The sequence below is a fragment of the Gymnoscopelus microlampas genome, assembly GCF_963454915.1.
Source record: "Gymnoscopelus microlampas genome assembly, chromosome: 6".
In the NCBI taxonomy this organism is placed as follows: domain Eukaryota; kingdom Metazoa; phylum Chordata; class Actinopteri; order Myctophiformes; family Myctophidae; genus Gymnoscopelus; species Gymnoscopelus microlampas.
In genome coordinates, this window is record NC_139943.1 from 55024378 (window position 1) to 55043902 (window position 19525).

General features: G+C 41.1%; 1 long non-coding RNA gene across 1 annotated transcript in view; it reads right to left on the reverse strand.

Annotated features, from left to right (window-relative positions):
* Positions 1 to 14739, reverse strand: part of LOC311046536 — a 37676-nt gene extending 22937 nt beyond the window's left edge. Inside the window, exons 1-5 of the long non-coding RNA XR_014600894.1 lie at positions 14615 to 14739; positions 11629 to 11747; positions 10421 to 10445; positions 10144 to 10173; positions 8360 to 8596 (exon numbers count right to left, since the gene is read on the reverse strand). This is a non-coding gene — a long non-coding RNA (uncharacterized lncRNA). The remainder of the gene's footprint in view (positions 1 to 8359; positions 8597 to 10143; positions 10174 to 10420; positions 10446 to 11628; positions 11748 to 14614) is intronic.
* Between the last annotated feature and the right edge of the window lie 4786 nt (positions 14740 to 19525).

The window sequence follows — 19525 nt, forward strand, 5'->3', positions numbered from 1 at the left end:
TTCGTAGTGGATCTACATGTTCCACCTACCTGGCTGGCACCCAATCACTGTGACGCTCGACTCTCTCTTCCAGTAAGTACCAGGAACGTGCAGTTTGTATTCAAAAGTGACTTCAAAGATGAGTGTGGGGGGAAAAAGCCTTAATAATAACTATACATATTTGCAATATTTCCGTTGTTTAAGGTAGCCTCCCACAAGAAGGATGCCTTGATTTTCCCCCTGTGGATCGCAGGGCACTTTGCGTGTGTAAGTGAATCTATTGATTGTAAAACCACCCTGATCATGTTGTGACCATGTAGATAAGCTATATTGTGTGTGCACTGACTTGATCTGTAGCTGTGTGGTGTCCAATGGCTTAATATGTGGTGTAATGGTGAAGACTTTGTTGACTCATTTCCAGGACTATTTTCCCTATAGATTATGAAGCCATTAAAGGGAGAGCTTTCTTCCTGGACTCTATCGCAATATTACAGGGGACATGGCTTTGCGCCAAAGCCTTATCAAAAGATCTTGAGGTTTTAAAAGTTGTTTGCTGAAAGTCGTGTTCCCCAGACTTTCTCAAACGTTTTAAAGTAAATATTTATTTGGCAGTCGTGTCCCCTGGGTAATACGGACATAATCAAATATCACTTTATTGTAAAGCCTTTAAAACCAAGAAAAGAGAACACTTATGTTCTTATTAACACGTATTGCTACTGTATGTCTATTCTAATGTCATGATGTTGTTATAAAATAGATGTATTGCCCAGCCCTACATTGCTCTGCATGTATTTAGGGGTTGCATTTATTGTAAGGTGGTTGTATTAGGCAGACTGGTTTGCATGTCTGCCTAATAACATTTGAACATGTTCAAGTAAATTACAGCAGCATACACGTGATGTCACTGTTTTGCAATTAACTGCTGTCAACATGCTGGCATTGATTAAAGGAAGTGATTGGCGCTGAACCCTACACTGTAGATTCCATTTCGCATGTCAACATTGGAACCGGTTCATCAATGAAACCAGTTTGGGTTCCTAATTCAAATTTTATAAAACGGTTGTGTTCCCAAGACCTTTTCAAAATGTTATAAATACTTTTTGGGAGTTCTGTTCCCCAGACTTTTTCAAACGGTTTTAATGCTCTTTGGGAGTTCTGTTCCCCAGACTAGCTTGAACTTTTAGAACTTTGGTGAGTATTTATTGAGGACACTGATCTGTGTCCCTGGTTTTAACACATTGGAGGCCAGTCTAAGTGAGTGATTGTAAAATGCGTGTATGTGTTTTAGTCCTACACCATGGGTGCCGAAATCTTCCTTAAAACACTTCCTATTCAGAGCAAACTCTGGTCCTTCTGTATAACTGTATAGCCGATTCTAAAAACACCTTCTAAATCCTACATAAGTTTTCAGAAAAGAATTAAAGAGCCAAGCCAAAGGCTTTTTGTTCATGGTCCAGGTTGAAGTGTGATTCTTTGTGGCCAACAGGTCAGGCGACATTTTGGCCATATAGGATTAAAGCTTCAGAAACGCTTGTGCTTTTAAGCCCACTTCACTTCTGACTCGTATCACAATATTGCAGCAGACTTGGGATGGTAGACTTTTGTGTTGTCCTTGGCAGTGGACCCAGCACTTGTTCGCCAATAATTTGGGTCTGATGACCTAACGATACTGATCTCATGTGATATTGCCATATGTAGCCTAAGGACACATTGGTGTGCTATATGTTGTCTCTGTCGGGTGCAAACCAAATGTCCAAAACTGACTTTTCAGGATGCAAAAGTAACTGATCTACAAGCTCGACGCCATGATACAGTACAATAAAATTATGTTTCAACAACACTGCCCTTGTTTCTGTGTCTTTTTGAAATGCAACACTCAGCCAGAATGGTGTAGCAATATTATTTTGAAACCCACATTATACAGTGTTAGGTGTGTATTACTAAAAATATGTTAATGTTTTTTCATGGATGCCTTTTTATTAGTAATACTGTGGTGCTATCACTCAAGGCTGCTGACAGTATTTCATATTAGTAACATCTTTATTGAAGTTTGAGTGAAAATAAATTGTTCAACTGCACTGACTACAGTGATGGTATGCTGTAGGTGGTGATGAAGGAAAACATATCCAAATCTCAAAATCATACTGCCGTTTCATAGTCCTGTTCAGTAAAGCAAGCTCACACAAAGGCATGGACACACTTGAATCCTACTACTGCTGAATCCCACGTCAACTGCTTCATTTATGAGCATCAATGACTTCTTATAACAATAATTATACAGTGTTATATGCTGATTATAATACATTATAAGTATGTGCATAATGAATCAGACATGGGATGGATAGCAAGTATTACCGCTTCATTTATTATGGTCTAATTCTTCCTTTGAATAAGATGAAGGTTTAAGGGGAATTTGTGTTATGCAATTATCTTATGTGTGTTGATGTAACTTCCTTTCCATATATGCGTTGATGAAAAACACAGCTTTTCTCTCCTCATAAACAATATTTATTTATTAAAGCCATGTGGTGTACAGTACAGTATGTTCCCTCATTTATAGGCTCAACTTATCCAAAGCCAAGTTATTCCTCTTACCCCTAGACTATTTGGTCTGGAAAGAGGCATACAATTGAAAAGGATCAGTTATCACTGGAGACTATGACATTAGGGGACTGGAAGCTATTGGCTCTATGCACAGCAGCCATATTGGGAATGAATTGGGCCCCTTCCTTACTTCCTTCACAGGTGTTACCAATAATACTAATTAAGGCTCTGTTCCATTTAGTGTGGCATAGTGGTTGTCTTATTTTAAAAGGCCCCCATAACTCTGAGAGTGTACAAATGGAACCAAATGGACCCATAGGGTCCATTTGGTTCCATTTGTACACTCTCAGAGTTACACACCCACCATAAGGGGCCATTTGGTTGTTTCTAGTGAGCCAACATGCACGATATCAGCACCCTGACAAGAATGGAACAGAGCCTTCATTAGTATCATTGGTAACACCTGTGAAGGAAGTAAGTAGAGGCCCAATTTCTTTCCAATATGGCTGCTGTGCATAGAGCCTATTTGCCTAAACTATTTCTCAATTGTTTTGGAAAAGATGGGCTAGCTGGCAAATGCTTGGGCAACTCAAGTTGCTGCCCTTATCTTGTCTTTGTTCAAAGTGGAATTTTCACAGAAATTGCCAAATATCATTCTGGGTCGATCTTAACACACCCCATAGTGAAATATATAGCCTAGAGTAAACCTTATCTTGCTACCATAATTGACGGCCACAGTCATGGAGTGTACACGAGTGTATGTGCTCAATTGCCAAGCAGACACATGGCCCAACTAACTCCACATTTTCCCCCAAAATTCCTCAATATTCTGCCTGTGACACCAGCTGCTTCGCATCCCATCACTGTACTTGCAGGATGTACAATTAATATCAAACGCATTATGCTCCAATACTTATGCAAATCACTTCGCCAACACAAAATTCACGTCCGGGTGTTTCTTTTCACCAGCCAATCACCTTTCACGTTGCCACGTCCGTTGCCACGTCCGTTGCCACGTCGCGCTGACGTACGCTAAACAAGCGCTGCCGTGCGCACAATGCAAACGAGCCCAAAGGCGCGCAAAAATAAGCCGACCATTGCTTAGACACAAAGTCAGACCTGGCAACGCAGCCTACGCCAATCATGTGTGAGAGATCTACAAGCTATGGGGCAGAGACGCCACCGTATCTTAGCAACAACTACAGCGCTCACTCTCATTGGTCGTGTCACGCTAAGAGCAGTCTCCAGACAATGGCATCGCAGACAGCTTGCTGTTACTGCTGTAGCCATCACAGGCAGTTGCAGCACGACGGACAGGGCGCTGTGATAGCTGCCATGTCGCTAACGCTAACGTGGTTGTCATGCCTGCAGCGGCTGTGCAATCACTTTGTCAACAATGCACGTTCGTGTGGTGAATGTCAATATTGCTGCTCAGTTCGTCCATTGTAGATGGTGTATGTTTGTGTGTGTCTTCTGGAGAACTATGTAGCTCCACAGCAACTACAGTAACTAACGTAATGGCAGGACCGCCCCGTGCAACGCATGTTAGGCTGCATTATGGTCATGTAGTAATTTCAGATAATTTCGCTCCGATTAGAGCAGTGCTTATCAACCCTTTCACGCCCCCCCCCCCCCCCCCCCCCCCCCCAAATACACGTACTTGATCTGGGACCCACCCATTCTGTTTGAATCCGTTCCACAAGTAAATATTGTGAAAATAGCCGATCTACAAGCTCGAAACGCCTCACGTTGAGAGGCTTTGTAAGCTTGTAGATCGGCTATTTTCTACATGATTGCCTCTTTCTTACATTCTTTGCCAATGTGGCCCATGTTTTCATAGTATAGTTTGTTGACTACTTCTGTTGCAGAAATGGCCATTTCCTTTACTTTCGTTTTTTTATTGTCTCCGCCAGGCCGAAAGGCATGGCGCAAGACTATGTTTCACCCCCTGTCCGTCCGTCTGTGATAGCTAATCTCTCACATCGTTGACTTGATCGCAGCAAAATAACAGCCCGATGTGGAGAGTCAGTGAGAGCTGGATAAACGAGGTAAAATGTGTCAAAAGGAGTCTGTACGGCTGTCGATAAATGAACACATGACGTCGGTGGGAGAGGAGATATTGTGTCTTTTGGACAAACAGCAGCGTGGTGCTGATGTTTGTTGTGTGAAGCAGCTTAATGTCAGAGTGTTTGTGTTGGAGCGCCTCAGTGCGGCTGCAGAGTTCATGTGCAACCTCTTCCAGAGAGACACAGAGATACTAGAAACTCTGCTGGGGAAAAAAAACACTGCTGGGCATTGACTTTCATATGGACATTGATCTACACACTGCAGGTATATCTGCTACACACACAACATCAAACTACACACTGCAGGTATGATGCAGCGTTTGCATTACAGCCAGCATGCCAGCGTAGTTCCCATATGGTTTCAAGGTGGGCTAAACCATATGGACCCCATGTCAGCAATGTCAGCGGCATCCACTTCAGTCCCAACTGCGATGCCCATGCAGGCTATAAGTAGCTTCTACCTGGCGCTTAGGTGGGCCCCAACTAGCCATGTTTATGTGGGACCAAGGCGGGTCCTAACTGGGTTTGCCCATGCAGGCTTTAACTGGGTTCTACCTGGGCCCTAGGTGTACCCTAACCAACCACAGTGCAGTGCCCATCGCTCCAATTGTTGTGACGTCAGGGCTCTCAATACTGCACATTGGTGGAGGAGGAGGGGCCGCAGGGCGACCGCACACATCGCTGAACCAATGGTAGCCCACGGATGTTTCCTCTGGGGATTTACAATCTGCCCCTCTATGCCACATATCATCCGCACTACAGGGTCTTCACTGACCGAGCCACGGCCCCACTGACCCTCATGACGCTACGCCACTTATATGAGTTGCCAAGTGGCCGCGGGCGCAACGTGGGCGTGGCCGCGGGCTAGACGCGAGCCCCCGCGTAGCGGGGGCGAGCTTCTAGTACTAATAATAGCAAAATTGTCATTGTCATTCTCATCTACATACTGTAACTTGGATGATATTCAAAGTTGACCAACAAAAGTTGAATAAGGCAGACAGTGTGTTTTTGTCTCCGCCAGTCGGTGGAGAGTATGTTTTCGTCTCCGTCCTTCCGTGTGTCCGCCAAGCTAACATTGGTCAAGCTTCACGTGACATGTGACAATATGTTGAAAGGGTGTGCTTTGATTGGCTAGCGAGACGCATGACGAAATAGAAATCTATAAATAGGTGTGTCACTTAAAAAAATCATTTATATTTTTTGAAGTGAGCTTCCATCAGCCAAGTTAACATTAGTCAAGTGACACGTGACAATATGTAATATAAATAGGTAAGACAGGATTAATCAGGAACAGTACTGTCGGAGACATGTGCTCCGAGGAGCACATTTTCTAGTTCTTTCTGAGTTCATGTTAAATATCAAAATTGATCTTTTGGTTGATGAAGTCAGAGATAATGAAATCTGGGCACATATTTTGTGGTTGCTGAATTAGAACACCCAATACAATGTCAATGTTTAATGAAGACTTTCCTCTTTGTATGTACTGTATAATATTTCCTTTGTACAATGTATTGGTATGTACTATACATGTCATGTTTAGTATTTGATGTGTATTGTAATGTTTCAAAAATAATAAATACATGTCACAGAGGTCTCGTTAGTCCGGTATTGCCGGTTTTGACCGTTTTTTTATGACAAAGACCGGAAAAAATAAATCTCTTCGGACATCCTGACCGGTTGATAATGACACGGCAGTTCATTAATTATCACTGCAAATTAGGCACATTTCAAATTCTCTGCTTTGCAAGCGCTAGCTCTCTCTCTCTCTCTCTCTCACGCGCTCGCTCGCTCTCTCGCTCTTTCTTTCTCTCTCTATCTCTCTCTCTCTCTTAACAGCGTGCGTGTGTTTCTGGGAGAGAGAGAGGTACTGTATGAAGAGAGTGTTTGTCACACGCTGTTAATTTACATTTCCTGTTAATAATAACCAGTGTAAAATGTGCTGCATTGGGCGGTAAATGGGAGACACTTTATTGTGAAGGTACAACAGGAAGAAGAGAGTTGTTGTTGCTGCTGCGTAGAGACTCAGACTGCAGTCTCGGTCTCGGCAGTCAGACAGCGACCGCGGTCCGGTTACAAATTATAAAGTTGTGTATGTAAACAGTCAGTCACACACAAGTTGTATCATTAAGAGTTAGAATATGTCACTGATACTAGGCTACTACAAGGGCATGTGTGAGTAAAGTTGGCAAGTTGCCCTACAGTTTAACAACAATGCAGGTTGAAGATGAAATATCCAACACTGTAAATACTCTCCACAACTACTGCAACAACTATGGCATCGAGGTGAAACACGACGTTAATCATAATCGTGGACCTATTTTTAACTCTATGAGGTGGACACGTTAAAAGTAAACGTTACCACTTTGAACTGAATAGCTCTATGAGGAGACCACAAGATTCTCACAACTTATCAACTTTCCCACGGCTGTCCCAACTAGACGCACGGACGGCATCCATTGTCTAACTATACAGTAGGGGAGTAGGCTATAACCTCCTGTGAGTGAGTAGTGGTCTATCATGTATTGCCCTAACAGGTCAGCTGAGCCACGTTATGAAGGATTAATCTGAAATGCCCAATTTTGTGCGGTGCCCTTTGATTAGAAAATGCATTCAAACGCAATTGATTGAGAAACCATTACGCACGCAGCATTCGCAAATGGTAATGTAGGTAATTAATGTATTGGTGTAAGATGACCCTGCTATATAAAATGTGTATATTATGATGGTTCATGTTCTAATAGCTCAATCCAAAATATAATGCTGTAGGCCTAAGTGTTAGGCTGTATTTACGCACCTGCTTGTCATTAATGCATACAAATAATTATGACCGTTATTTTTGTCAGATGTCCGGTAAATTTGAATCCTTCCGGACATTGGGACCGGCAGATTAAAATCCTAGCGCGACCCCTGATACATGAATTAATTAATTATTCTTACCACTAGACACAACATGAACAAATTAATGATACACATCAGGACAGTAGCCTAACTTCAACTTCAGTATTTTAGGTGTACAGAAACCTCTACTCATGTTGTTAATGCAATATCTTCCATGAAACGTAGTTGATTGATTTGAATAATAATTACTACCACTGCACAAACTGTAAAAAATGATATGCCTACATGAGTTTAATGTATCCTATGTTATGATACACTATCAAATTGACTCTGTATTATGATATGTCAATAGGTCAATTCATTTGTCTTCTCTGTGGGTTGTATACTCTTCATTCTTTATGCAAATTCATAATAATTATTATTTTTCAAAGTTTGTTTATGATTCATTCAAAGCATTACTTATTATAAATGAGAATACACCTCATAGACCTTTAAGAAATACGTGGGGGGCAGGACTCAGCGTCATACAACTTTAAGAAATACGTGGGGGGTGGGACTCAGAACCCCCTATTGGATCCGCATCCTTTGCTGTGGTCTACAGGCCGGGTCATAACCTGGTGACCCCTAGGCCGGGTCGTAACCTGGTGACCCCTAGGCCGGGTCGTAACCTGGTGACCCCTAGGCCGGGTCGTAACCTGGTGACCCCTATGCCGGGTCGTGACCTGTTGACCCCTAGGCCGGGTCGTAACATACTGTATCCATTGATCTTCATCACAGCAATGAAATATAATTATCCACTTAGAAAGAGACACACCAGAACTGTTTTGACTTTTCACAATGCATATTTATCCACCAGGACAGAACAAAGTATCAAGCTAAGAAAGAGACATAAGATCATACACTCCAAATCTATGTTTGAGAAGGGAAATGACAAACATGAGAACTTGGCGTAGTTACAGACTCTATGTAGCATTCAGAGATTGTGGAATAGTTGACTAGAGACACTAAGCCCAGAATAGGGACGCTAGGGTCCATGTGGTTAACTTTGTCACAGGGCCAAGCAGGAAGCAGGAGGTGAGAGGAGGTTTGACAGGAACTGGATGCTGTTCTTTCCTGTCGCTGGAGCCGCTGGAGCCATCAATCACTTTCCATATCGCCCTCTGCCACGCCTTCAAATGGAGAATGTTATTTAACTTTAGACCAATACTTCTCAAACACTTTTCAAGTCAAGCACCCCCGAATGTATTTGGCCGTGGACCCCAATCTGAAAATATTCTGTGCCAGGTACAGAACCTGCGGTTTGTGTTGGTAAAATGCTTCAAATATAAAAAATGTTTTTAAATAAATCATGTGTGTGTGTGTGTGTGTGTGTGTGTGTGTGTGTGTGTGTGTGTGTGTGTGTGTGTGTGTGTGTGTGTGTGTGTGTGTGTGTGTGTGTGTGTGTGTGTATATATATATATATATATATATAAATAGGCTCTATGCACAGCAGCCATATTGGGAATGAATTGGGCCCCTGCCTTACTTCCTTCACAGGTGTTACCAATGATACTAATTAAGGCTCTGTTCCATTTAGTGTGGCATAGTGGTTGTCTTATTTTGAAGGACACACAAAATGGCTGCTGTGAATAGAGCCTATCAGGGGAAAGGGAGACACCTGGCCATTGTCTCCTCAAACAACTACAAGAGACCTGCTCTGTTTATAACTGTCTCTTCATTCCTCCTCCTCAGGCTGCAGGAGCCATAGACAGATAAAGGTATCTGTATCTGCGGGCGCCATTTTTTGGAAGGCAAACTGCCTATCGAAGTGACTACTAGGCCAATCACAGCGCGTCTTTTACGGGACTTGGCAGAATCTAGTTGTATAAAAAATATAACGGGATATCTTTATACAACTAGATTCTGACAAGTCCTGGAAAAGACGCGCTGTGGTTGGCCAGTAGTGACTTTGAGTGGCAGCGCACCTTTCCAAATATGGCGGCTAGGTGTCTATGTCTATGGCAGGAGCGGCCACAGAAGAGCACCTTTGTTTTTGCAAATAGGCTCTCTGCGGTGTTCACTCTCCATTCCGACATCTCACCACTCCGACTAGTGGCTTCCGCGTGCGGTTAGGGTTAGGGTTAGGGTTAGGTATAGGGTTCGTCAACGTCGGAAAGGCGACATGTCGGAAAGGAGAAATGCACCCGCTCTCTGCACAGCAGCCATATTGGAAAGAAATTGGGCCTCTTCTTACTTCCTTCACAGGTGTTACCAATGATGCTAATGAAGGCACCGTTCCATTCTGCTCAGCGTGCTGATATTGTGCATGTTGGCTCACTAGAAACACTCCATTTTGGTTCCCAAATGGCCCGTTATGGTGAGTGTGTAACTCTGAGAGTGTACAAATGGAACCAAATGGACCCTTCCGGGTCCATTTGGTTCCATTTGTACACTCTCAGAGTTATGGAGGTCCTTCAAAATAAGACAACCACTATGCCACACTAAATGGAACAGAGCCTTAATTAGTATCATTGGTAACACCTGTGAAGGAAGTAAGGCAGGGGCCCAATTCATTCCAAATATGGCTGCTGTGCATAGAGCCTATTTGCCTTTGTTTGACCTCTGTTACAGTGGGCAGCATGTTTCCCTGCCTGTATGAGTCGTACACTTCATGTATTGCTTTATCCTAAAATTGTAATAATTTTTTAATAAACGTATCACTTGTTTTTTTGCATACCGTCCGTTGTAGCCACCGCCGCCGCCGTACCTGCATTGAGATATTTATTTACAAGTTATTTGATAGTTTAGTGTTTTATTATGAACAACTGATCAAGAAAGGTGTAATTGAAGAATAGAGAGAGACAGTAATATATCCTAAAATAATATCAAATATATAAGGTTCCTGGCTAAAAGTAGCAAAATAGTGAAATAGCTGCAGATATAGAAATATGCTCCTTTTTGCATATAGTCGCTCGTGCAGATGAGGCATTTAGCAGCAAATAAGAATGATTTACCTGTCACTGAGGTGTTCTCCTACGCCTGCAGACAAGAGATGAACATTATATTTGGGCATTATAATAATACAAATAAAAACAACATATTTGGTGGCCCTCATGCGGCCAGGCCGTGAGGATATAGCATTTCTTTTACAAATTTATCCCACGACTTTTGTAACCCATTTTTTTCACCCAGTGCCAAATGCCTAAGCTGTAATCCTGGGCACTACTCTCCCTCTGCCAGCCTGGGGAGAGCCCCGAACTGAGCTCATGCTTCCTTCAATGTATGAGGAGTGAGCAGGCCGCTGCTTATCACATGACAGGGGGGGTTTCCCCGGTAGGACGTAGCGTGTGGAAGGAACACGTTATTCCAACCAGTTCCCTTCCCCTCCATCAGGCGCCCTGGCTGACCAGGGGGAGGCAGTATAGAGAGCAGGATTACTGCATGTTTTTGTGAGGGTACCTACACTAGGAGACACGGGGAGAACATGCAAACTCCACACAGAGTAGGCCCTTTCGCCAACCCCACCTAGGGTATGGGCACTGATGACGCGGAGGAGAGAACATGCCCACAGTGCCCACAGTGTCCCCGGCGGGAATCGAACCCAGGACCTTAGCTGTGAGGCGACAGCGCTACAGACTGTGCCACTGTGCCCCTAACATTAATATTTTAATGATAATATGACATTAATATCCTACTATAATTCTAGTAACCTCTGTCTGTAGTGGTGAGTAGGTGAAGCTACCCGGTTCTCCTCAGTGGCTGGACCAATTGCTCTGATTTTGCACACAGCCATTCACCATTACCATCTCAACTTAACTGTGGAGCCCGTTTTTCAATTTCATCAAATCTCAGCTTCTTATTAGCGTTTATGTGTACAAGAATGTCGCCATGGTTACGGGGCTGCCCAGCTGTGGGATGGCCCCGCTGGCTATGGGACGAACTGCCTCCCGGGTTGCCAGATCATGTGCGCATATCCCCCCACGGATGCGTCGACCGGGTATGGTCTAGTTAATATAATTCATGTAAAAAAAGAAAACCTTGAAAAATGAGTTTTCGTTGTTATACCAATAATTAGGAACTTAAAGTATACTATGGAACACAATCAATTGATTGATCTTTAAAATAAACGTGCTCTAAAAATGCATGCAGCCCACACATCTGATCGCTTTTTTGGTGTACGTCCGAGTGCAGAGTCAACTCAGGAGCAGTATTTTTTACTTACCCTCCAGAGCAGCCCTGCCCACGTTGCGGAATAACTTACGGTACCATTTACCCTCCACTGGCTGCGGTTGCTGCCCCAACAGCAGCAGCACCAGAATGACTGAGCAAAAAAGCTTCATCCTGAAACCAAGAACCAACAACTTTAGAATGGAATGTGTGTGTGTGTGTGTGTGTGTGTGTGTGTGTGTGTGTGTGTGTGTGTGTGTGAGTGTGAGTGTGAGTGTGAGTGTGTGTGTGTGTGTGTGTGTGCATGCATGCATGTACGCACGTGCACAAACCCATGGTATATAACTGTACATAACTAATTTGCCATCAAGCTACCCCCAGAACCTTAAAGGAATAGTTCACCCAAAAAAATGTTTTTATTGTTTGTTTTATGGCAGCGGTTCCGGTAGGAGACACAGAGGAGACTCTTTGAGTCTCCTACCGGAACCGCTGCCGGTCATTGAATTATTAGGAATGCGACAAAAACTAAAAAAATATCCATGAATCCAAGTCTCCATGGGGTGACTAATCGAAAGAAAAAATGTTATTTTGGGTGTGAACTATCCCTTTAACAAAAAGGAGGTCTACAGCGTGTGAAATACATTTTGGAATACACACATATAACTTGTATGAAAGTATCTAGAGACGGTGTGTATATCTTTGAAGCAAAGCATAACATTCCTCATCCTGAAACCAAAGACAACGATGGAGGCCTGTTATTACATACTTTAGCTCTCCTAATTCTACTTTACACCCATAACTAAGGCAAGTGAAACAGGACTACCATTGTGTCATGCATGTCATGTTACAGTCATGGTTATTATAGTTAAAGCAGCACTAACTTTCCTCTTTTACCACAGATTTGAACCCGTTTTCCTGTGCTGACACTTTTTTTTTTTTTTTTACCATTGAGCTAATAGAGCCTGCTTGCTCAGGGTATAAATTGAATCTTGACCATCAGGTCAAAATTCATGTCAGATCCTGTGTCTAGGAGAGACATGACCAAGACAAGTTATATTGTATTAACATACTCTATCATACAGATTATATAAATTGTATTGTATTAGCATACTCTACCATACAGATTGGACAAAATTACATTTATTCATTAACAAAGAATTACACAGTGCTGCTTAAATGAAATTAAAACATTTATTTTACTAATTTTCACTGAAATCAAAATAGAAAATGAGGCTTTACAAAAACTGAAACTGTATTGTGTGTTCACAAAACTAACTAAAACAAAATAAAATCATACCGAAAATGTAGACTAAGTTTTATTCTTTGTCAATATTTCATACAATCATTTAGCTGTGCCAGTTTTAAGCCATGTTAACCGTTTAAGACCTGAGGCCCATTCTACGAATACCTTCTAAACCGGTAGTGCTCACTCTAAACGTTTCAAAAATAGCAGATGTACAAGCTCGTGGCATGAAGTGACGCGCTGTGAGCACGCAAATTTTTTCGGTTTCTGGGCGGATTCTGATACTTTTCTTTATGTTTTTGGCTTCTTTATTTCGGTTTTAGGGTTAGGGTTAGGTTAGGGTTATGTAATTTAATAATTATTTTTGCCTGATTTTACCGATTTATCATCAAAACATTTAAAAGTAATTAAAATATATATATATTTATTTTTTCCCCCGACTTTTTTTTGCCGCCTCTCCAAACTGCCGCTCTAGGCGACCGCCTATGTCGCCTGTATGGACGCGCCGGCCCTGGCCAAACGCAAAAAATCTAAAATGACACGTTTCCCGGTTTCAATTTGTTTAAGAAAAAGCTCACTATGCAACACAGCTTTTAGATCGGCTATGTTCACTATTATCTGAGCTTTCTCAATCTCGCCACGGACCCTATACAATAAAAAACTAAAACGAATAAAAACTTAACCTAAAAATAAGCCTTTTCAAAGAAATGCCTCATAAAAAAACAAGCAAATCTGCTCAACTTTAAAATAATTATTTCTTAACTGAAATTTAAAACAAAAATAAAAAATGTAATAGAAATAAACTAATGGAAAATGCAAAGCTATAAAAACCTTGATTACAACCTCACATATTTGTTCAGCACAAATACATAGTTTGACCCTGAGAGACATTGACGTATTATTAGGTCAATGCCAAGTTTATTTGTCCCAAACTGTTCGTCTTAATGCTTAATCATAATAATAAAGTGTGATGTTGCTCAAAATTATGTCAGTAACCTATCATATAAAGATAAGTCTGTTTGTGTGCACCAGTCTGCAAGGACAGAGAGGGCCTATTTCATACACGCAATAATAATAATAATAATAATAATAATAATGATAATAATTAATTTAAGATACAAACAGCATACAGATGTGCCACTTCAAAACTTCACATGTCCTGCCATCGCCAAGACAGTACATTTTCAGGGGATTCACAGGGGAATAAGAGGGACAAAGAAGGGCATTTAAAATGATGAATTATTTTGATGATCACTGCTTTTATGATGCTAATTAATTTGAGCAACTCTTCAAATCACCTTTCGCCTCATAATGAGTCTGACACCTTCTCAACACACATTCTTTTGTTCTCATGCATATGGGTGTCTGTTGAAGGGAAAAACGGGGGGGTTTAGTGACAACTTCTTTTCAGGGGCAAAACAGTGCAATTTTAAGGGCAGAACAGGGAGGAAAACATGCCTTTTCAGGCCACTTTCAGGGAAAGAACAGTAACGTGTGAAGTTTTGAAGTGGCACATCTGTATGTGGCACTATGGCAGAATCCTAATACAAAATAATGCATTGAGTAATAAAACAAATTATTTCTCCCAGGTAATAATAAGTAAAATAGTGCTTTTAAAGTCAAAGTAATATGTTTCTAAATACCAAGCCTAAACTGTGCTTTTTAATTCTGTCATATAATCACATTCAGTCATTATGAAGACTGCTGTACAAACAAGGTATATTTTATCTGTAGCATTAAATACAAAAATATATAAATAAAATCATATAACACAATCATGCCAACATTTATTTCTTACCTTTCCATAGATACAGTCTATTGGAAAATGATTTGAAAGGCCAATGTACCAGTAATACCAAGGGTTGTGAATGTTGAGGGATTAATGTGTGTTCACATGGACCAGACCAGCGTTTTATAGGTGGGTTGTGTTCTGCATTGGAAGTGTTTACTTATTGTGTGTGTTGTATTTCATAACCGTTAACACCGATACATATTTTGTAACACAGGATATGTGGACACACATGAGGCCTTATCTCAATGGACAGACGCACCACATGTTTTTGGCTCAGTTCCTCCTCTGACAATGCTTCCCCCTTCTCACACTCAACACTCAAATGCGTGGGTCTTCGCCGGGGGGTCCGGGACCACCTAGGGGGTCCTCAGAGTTACAACAGGGTGGCTGCCAAATCTTTGTGTGTTAGGAACTTACCAAGACACAACCACTGTAGCATCCGAACATTAGCCGAATATTAGCAGATCTGAGACGTGTGGTGAGCTCGTAGATCAGCTATTTTGATGTAGAGGGGGAAAAAAGAGCAGATCAAGTTCAAAGCCAACGGTCAAATTAACTATTGAGGGTTTAAGTGGTTAAATGTCTGAAAATACACATTAAAACAGCACTATGTAACTTTTTTTTAAATGTTTTTATTTTATTTTGTCCAATCTGTATGGCAGAATATGTTAATACAATATAACTTATATAATCGGGGTGGTTGTATTTTGTCTCCCTGCTCTTCTATAGAGACATTACGATCGTGTCAAAGGTCATGTCTGACCTAGACACACGATCTGACACGAAGTTTGAGCTGAAGGTCAAGATTGAATTTATCCTCTGAGCAAGCATTACCTCGATGGTAAAAGAAAATATGTATATCAAAAAATGCCCACATTGAGTACAAAGAAAACAGTGTATAGTGCTTCAAAGAAACTGTAGCTGATTGCACTATTTCCCCTCTACGACCTTCTTGTCAATATATATTTTAGACGAGATAGTAATACTCAATACTATGTATTGGAAAATCTATCAATTTAGTTTTATTACATACAAAAAATGGACAACACCAAAGGTAAAAAACAACAACAACAACATAAAAGAAAATTAAATATTGAGATACAAGGTTTTGGCCAGACAGTAACGACATATTCATGTACTGTATATGCATTTGTTGTCAATGAAAACATTAATCAATCGTGTGTGTGTGTGCATGGTACTAGACACGCCTCTCGCCTCTAAGCCTACTATACACGCCTGCCGTCGGTTCAAATCACCGTGACACAGAGTAATATATAGGACAAAATGTAAGTAAAATACTTGAGTAAATGTACTTAGTTACTTTAGTTTACACCTCTGCATACAAGCTGCGTAGCATCCGTTCTGGCCTAACAGTGTTGCCAGATTCTGCGAGAGAAATAAGCAACACTGGCAACACTGCTAGTGGCTCCACATTGGCTTAGATGGGGAGCCACTAGCAGTGTTGCCAGGTTCTGCGAGACAAATCAGCAGGCTGGTATACATGACTGAGTCATGTCTTGTTTCTTTTAAATCCAAAGTGATGCAGTTCAGACCTCCTAAAATTGTGGCATAGGTTTGGAGCTTTGTGTATTATTATCAACAAGGGCTATCACATTTACCCCCTCCCTATATTATCCCAGCTATATTTTGTAACAATTTGCAATTCAATAGTCTTGAATTACTTGAACGTTAAAAACTGAAAACCACGCAGGAAGAATAATCAAAAAAACAAGGAGCAAACCGTGACAAATCCAAACATTTGAAAACAGCAGCTGCTGTTTATGTCAAGGTGTATCCTATCTAGGAATAGGCTACACAGTAAAATCCTCAGTGTTCATTTAACTCTAACTCTGATTGTATGTGTCCATGTGGGTCCACTTTACACGGTCAGAGTTAAATTAACACTGAGGAATGTACTGTGCACTGTAATATGTATATGGCCTGAGACAGCGTAGCAAATTAGAACTATGTCTGTAACCACAGCTGTCTCCAGCCCTCAGAGAAGCAGATTCTTCCTAATGTCTTCATAATGCTAAAAGCTATCAAAGAAAATGGATTATCTCCTCTTCTCTTTACAATTGTTTTTTTTAAGGTAGACGACACACACACACACACACACACACACACACACACACACACACACACACACACACACACACACACACACACACACACACACACACACACACACACACACACAGACAGACAGACAGACAGACAGACAGACAGACAGACAGACAGACAGACAGACAGACAGACAGACAGACAGACAGACAGACAGACAGACAGACACACACACAGAGTAGTGTGACATAACAGTATGCAAAGGTGCACTGAGTCAGATCTCTCTCTCTCTCTCTCGCTCTCTCCCTCGGTGCAGAGGTCAGCACAGCTCACATTCTGTCGTGTTGTTTGGGAGCAGCGACAGACTCAACACAGTAAGTCACATAAAACTCTTCAGTCGCTTTTGAATTTGAAGGTCCTCCATAACTGTGAGAGCACACAAATGGACCCTTATGGGTACGTTTGGTTCCATTTGTACACTCTCACAGTTACAGACCTGTAAGGGTCCATTTGGTTCCAGTTATTGTGTTGTGTACTCTATGCATCAGTGTGAATTTATTTATTTATTTATTCAATTATTTGTAATAAAAAGTGAAAGCTCTGTATTCTGCTCTGTAATCACTGCTAAAGAGTGTTTGTTGAGTAACAGGGGTCTAGGTCTCCGTCTTGTGCTCTTTAGTGAACAGAAAATGCATGGTAATACAGTTGGGTCACCAATTCAGGAGAGAACACATTTATCAGCTGCAATTAGTTTAATCACATAATTTCACTTGTATTTATCCTGTATGCTGCACGTACACCCACTTTAAGTTTCTGACTCATTTAATGTATATTCATGATTGGGGCCATGTGCTGTACCATTACAAAATCTTTTATGTTCTTGTACAGCAAAGGAAACATCTAAAAGTCTTTAAGAGACACAGGAGATATATAGATATATATATATAGCAGCATGTAATGGTGTTGTATTCAACCTGAAGGTGGAGCTGCAGCTCTTACATTTCAACATGTGACGGTTCCACCTCGTTATGTCCAAAGTCTACTTCATATTCTCTGCATGTACAGTGTACATCTGTCAGCTCAAGTTAGGGAGCACTGAACAGGTGAATATGGTAAAGCTACATAAGCCAGTAAACCAGAATGACGTGCTCACTAATGCACAGCTATGTTCAGCGACAATGGGCCTCATGCAGCAATAAGTTCCTAATGTTTCCTCTTACATTTCTTCCTAAGTGAATTCCTAAGAGAAATCAAGTCAGATTCATGAAACGTTCTTAAAAGGCAGAATTGTTCGTAATTTATGTTCTTATGATGATGAATCCCAATCCTCGTAACTTGAAGGGGTGTGCCAGTTAATCCCAATTACCATAGATAGCCGCCCCACCAATCCCCATATAAGGCATCACACCTGTGTGTGATTGCTGCTCACAGAAAATCAAACAGAAATAAAGTTGAGAGAATGAAGTAAAGAATACCTAAACTAAAGTCTAAAGATGGTTGAACACCAGACTCCAAACACAAAAATAAATAAATCAATAGTTATGTGGAGATACTTCTGACATGAACAGCAAATCATTTTTATTTCATTAATGAATGTATTTTATTATTTCTCTCACATTAATCAACATATCACCACTAGACATCAATGTAAATCTGGCACACGCCAGGTTCTGTGAGAGGTTCTGTGTAATGGGGTGGAACTCCCTCAATTACCCCTGGGGGTCCCCAGACCACACTTTTGAGAACCTTTTTTGCTCTAAAGATATGATAAAAAATATTATTGTAATTTAAATCCTATATTATACAACTGTAGAATTGAAGAAACTTCGAGAATTCATTATTTTTGCACAAACATGTCACACTTAAGCACTCAAAGGCCACCCTAAGAGTGCTCTTCAGTGTGTGTAGATTCTGTTCTTACCTAAGAACAGATCACAGCTAAGAAAACATTGGAGTATACCAAAATCTTCTTAAAAACTTCTTAAGTGGGTTTAAGAAGACATTTCCTCTTAAGAACGGTTGCTGCATGAGGCCCAGTGTTCCCTATTTTTTTGTTTTCCTATGACAAAGTATTTAGGGCTTGTGGTAAAGAAAATGTCCCTTGGTTTTTCTTTTCATTTGTTTTCTTTATTCTTTTTTTTTTTTTTTTTACAAATTGAACCCTGCTGCAAAGCATAGACTACATTAACAAATAGGTCTCAATTTAGACCATGACCAATTATGGTCCTACGATTTACTGTGTGTGTGTGTGTGTGTGTGTGTGTGTGTGTGTGTGTGTGTGTGTGTGTGCGTGCGTGCGTGCGTGCGTGCGTGCGTGCGTGCGTGCGTGCGTGCGTGTGTGTCTTCTGTTCATACAGGGTCATTCCATCACTGTCACCAACTGTAACACCTGGTTGTTGAAAGAGACCCCAGTAAGTACCTGTTCATTCATTACTATTATAAGAAATCTTAAAAAGAGTAAGTAAATGGAAGCAAGAGATCATTTTATTTGTTATGATGGTGTAATTGTAACTAACAATACATTTAAAAGCACTTTCTCACCCTCCTGGAAGTGCCATACCATATGCGGGTCATTTCCTGCACATCCAATACTTTTACAGGCCTTTTGAGAAAGGCCATTTTAATATAGGATAGGATGGTAATAGGATAGGATAGGACAGGACAGGATAGGATAGGATAGGATAGGATAGGATAGGATAGGATAGGATAGAAGTGAATGGTGGTTAGACTGAAAACTGCCCAAATATGGAGTCACACGTCATAGTTACATCATATAGCCGTCTATAAGAGGGTCATGAAGCACATAAGTCATAAGCTACTCTGTTTAAAGCTAATTTTGCTAATTATCGTCAA